The 3,873-nt window shown below is 62.7% G+C and overlaps 1 protein-coding gene across 1 annotated transcript in view; it reads right to left on the bottom strand.

The window, feature by feature from the left end:
- The window catches only part of SHANK2 (SH3 and multiple ankyrin repeat domains 2), a 474,374-nt gene that overhangs the window by 18,716 nt on the left and 451,785 nt on the right, over positions 1-3,873 (bottom strand). The gene's annotated exons all lie outside the window — the stretch shown is intronic.

The following is a 3,873-nucleotide window of genomic DNA, read 5'->3' as shown; positions in this document are numbered from 1 at the left end:
GCCCCCCCCCCCCCGCCCCACTACGGGTCTGCACTGGATGGGGTGTGGCTTCTCCTCAGGCTGGGGTTTAACTTGTTCCTGTGCTCGTCTCCCCCTGCCCCCCCGCCCCCTTGGCTAGAGGACTCAGGGTCCTTGGTTGACGTCCCCAGTGAGCCCATGGTGACCTGCAGGTCCCCTTGGCCCGCTCCTGGAAGCCGGGCACCTCCCGGTGGCTGTCAGCTTTGCCTCGGCCGAGGTGCAGCTCTTTCGCCAACGACGGCGGGGAGTCAGGTCCGTCTCCCGCGTTGGGACCTTCGTCCGCAGGTTTGACCGTCTTCTCAGGCCCAGCCTTAGCTTCAGCCTGTGCAGCTCCGCTAGGCTCCCCCACCCCTTCCTGGAGGGGATGCCACTGAGTTAGGGAGAGGGCGACTCTCCCGTGGCGGGCACTGCAGGTGGGGAGCTCGGCCGCTGTGCAGCTGGCCACGTCGGGGCACAGCACGGGGCTCGGGCCGAGGGGCTCGGGGGCCGGATGGCTCCCCTGGGATGGAGAGTTACACCAGCGGGACCTTCCAGAGGCTCCTGTCTCCAGCTGGGCCCTGCGAGTCCACGTCTGGTCCCCGCCCCCCCCCCCCCCCCCCCCCCGTCTCCCCCCTTGCAGTCAGTTTAGGTTTCAAGGGAAAAATGCTGTTTTTCATACTTTTAAAGGCTGAATTTTTATTTCGGGCAATAACAGTCTTTCTTCGATATTTTCTTAGTGTAATCCCATTAACATCAGACTTTAAAAATAGAATGATAGAATGAGAGTTTTATTTGCTTTTCCCAGCACGCTTGGGGCCCCAGGCATGTGGCAGGCACCCCCAAAACACACCTCGATGGTGGGTGTGCACAGGTGAGGCAAAGGCGCCATCATTAACGACAGCAGTCCCCGACCCCATGGAAATTCTCGGCACCTTCATCCCGTTTCTCACTCTAACAGGAACCTGGCCATAGGGGAGGGGTCATTCCCATTCTGCAGAGAGAACAACTGGGGATCTGGGATGCCTAAGGTCATTCGTGCAGGTGGAACTCTGGGAGCAGGTGGGAGCTTGGGCTCCAGTTGGGGTCACCTGGCCCCCGTGTCCACCCATGGGCCAGGGTGCCGAGCCTTGGCTGACTGACAGCGGCCATCCGACGGGTTGCCGTCGGAACGGTCCTCCTGGTCCATCTGACTGGAAAGTCAGGGCTCCGTGCCCGCACAGTCACGCCCCATCCACATCGGGTCTGGGGTGTAATTGAAGGTGTATCCCCTGGAGCCACGGCGACCTTGCAGTGGACGTCCTGGTCTTTGTTTAAGCCTTTGCCCTCTGGTCTCCGTGCCACCTAAGCATTCTTTTGAACCAGAACACATGAGAGCATCTTGGTCTGTGGGGTTGTGTCAGGGCCTATCGTTCTGTCCTCAGTGACAGCTAATTAGTGCGGTTTTGTGCGGTTCATATACAGAAGGCCACCCTGCGTCGCTTCCCTCCTGGGGTGGGGGTGGGGGGGCCCGGGAGGCTGGTGGCCTGACTCGAGACTCTGCTCAGCCCCTGTGCTGGAGGGTTGGTTTGCCTGCACGTGAAGCTTTGAAGAGAAGCTGTGACACTGGGTTCCTGCTTCTCTTTCTGGGCTCATAAGGACTATTCACGGTTTGTAAGAGCCTGGAGTAGCGTCTCTAGTCAAGGATTCCAGATGAAGAGAATTAGTGAGTCCAGTCCCCCTGCAGTCTTAAAATGAAGGACTGAGGCTGAAAGCAGTCCTGCAGGCCGACTGGAGAGCCCTCAACTCTTCAGAAACAACCTAGTAGGGAGTTGATGGAAACACTCCGGAAGTGACCCCTGTATTTTAACTTTCTAAGCAGACGATGTCTGGTGCCCAGCGTCCACAGGCTGCACCCTCCCTGTGTGGGGAGGGCGGGTGGTGGATGTCAAGCATGGGTGGGTCGCGTGCAGCCACGTGTCTCTTGGGAACCAGAGCACAGGTGGGGACGCCTGCCTGTCACCAGAGTCCCCACCCGGGGCCCTCCCCTGACCACAGGCAGGGTCACCCACGTGTCCGAGCCCTCCCGCAGGAGAGATCCCAGCTCGTCCAGCAGACGTCGCCGGCTTTGCAGGAGGGAGGCATCAAATCGTGGAGTGAAACAACCCCCGAAATCGGGGCGAGCTGGGGAAGCTGAGGCCGCCCCCGGGCTGACGTGCGGCACACCTGGCTGCGAGAGGAGCCTGTGGCCGTGTTTCCCGCTGCACTGCTCCCCGGGGGGCAATGGGGCGCCCACCACAGAGGCTCTGTGTCCCCCGCCTGCCTGTGGCCACGTGCCGGACTGGTTCCAGCACCCCTGCCCCTCAGAACCTTTGGGAGAGCATCCCAGGTGCTCCAGAAATGTCTGGCAAGGCCGGGATTGGGATTCTCAGCCCCTTCACCTTTTCGGGCAGTCGGCTTCATGGAATGTGTCCTAATCCTGGAGGCGTCCAGGAAGCCTGTCTGTCCCTCCTCGTGACCTGGAACGGCTTGTTTTGCCAGACTCTCTGGTGGGCAGGGCCAGCCTCGCCCCATCTCGGGGTGAGAGGGCACGGCGCAGGATTTCCTCCACGACACAGCTTCCAAGAGGAAAGCCAAGCGCCGACGGCACCGAGCTGCCCGTCTCTTGCTTAATCGTCCCAGGAGGCCGTGCGGGAATGGGGGCGGGTGGTCTGACCCCAGCAGAAAGGGATGGGCGCGCGGGAGCAGCCAGAGGTGCCCGTGGGGCCTGGAAACCGTGGTGAAGCCGGTCCCACCGGCTCTGGCCTGGAGCCGCCCTGGGCCAGCGTGGCCCTCGTGGTGGTCCCGCGCCCCCTAGTGCCTGTGAACATGGTGTCTGGGGACCAGAGCAGGTCCTCAGGAAATACTCGAGGCGTCTGAGCTCAAGCTCGCATCCAGTTTTCTCCACTGTCTGAAGGAAGGTGGGTCCCCCTCTCCAGGACTCTGCCCTGGCCCAGGCTGGCCGTGCGGAACACGACTTCTGTCCTTTTGTCACAGCCCGGGGTGTTTGTTTGGCTGCTGGGGCCCCTGGGGGCGGGTCGGGGCAGGCCACACGCGCCCCCAAGGCTGGGCAGGCTCCGAGTCTGAGTTCCCCCCTGACAACAGACTCTCATGGCTAGCCCTGTTGTGGCCACGGGGCTCCTGCAGCCCCTGGTGCGGTGCCTCTTCTGGAAGTTACGGTGGACGGAGGGGGCTGTTTCTGCCAGCTGGCGTGGGCCTTGGATCGAAAGGGGGTGGTTCAGAGGGAAAGGTAATCCCAGGAAACTTCCTGTGCCCTGGGCGTCCACCACGTGGTTGACACAGAGACCCATCCTAGAAAGCCCACTGGGAATTTTCCCGGGCAGCCCCTGGGGGTTGCGGGGCGAGGCCCAGGACTGCTCCAGAGAGAGGCTGCGAGGGTTAGCCCGCCTCTGGGGAGACACTGGGTGAGAGAGGAGGCACTTCCCGGTGCTCCAGGACCCGCCACCCTGCCCCCAGATATCGCCGTGCTGGGTTCCGAGACCCGCCTCCCCGTCTCAGCGTTTTGGTACCGTGCTGTGTCTTAGCGGTAGCGCTGCGGGCCTGTGAGAGGGTCACCGCCTGCTCCTGAACTGACAGTGCTGCTTTTAGTTGCTGGGGTGGTCGTCTCCAGCTACTAGGTGAGAAACCGCCCCAGATGTGGGCACTGCTGCGGGAGGGGCCGGTCGGGGCCCAGCTGCTGGGCTTGTGGGGCAGGTGTCTTGGCTGGGTCCTCCGTCTCGCCACTGCCGGCCTGGGGCAGGGGCAGGGAACGGCATGGCCTTGCAGCTGCCCCAGCTCAAGGGCAGTCTTCCTGCATGTGTAGAGCAGGCCTCCTGGGGAGCGGCGGGGGGGGGGGGGGGG

The sequence above is a fragment of the Lipotes vexillifer genome, unplaced genomic scaffold (genome assembly GCF_000442215.2).
Source record: "Lipotes vexillifer unplaced genomic scaffold, Lipotes_vexillifer_v1.1 scaffold1094, whole genome shotgun sequence".
NCBI lineage: Eukaryota > Metazoa > Chordata > Mammalia > Artiodactyla > Lipotidae > Lipotes > Lipotes vexillifer.
Note: the sequence above shows the minus strand (reverse complement) of the source record. Positions and strands in the feature narration are given on the sequence as shown.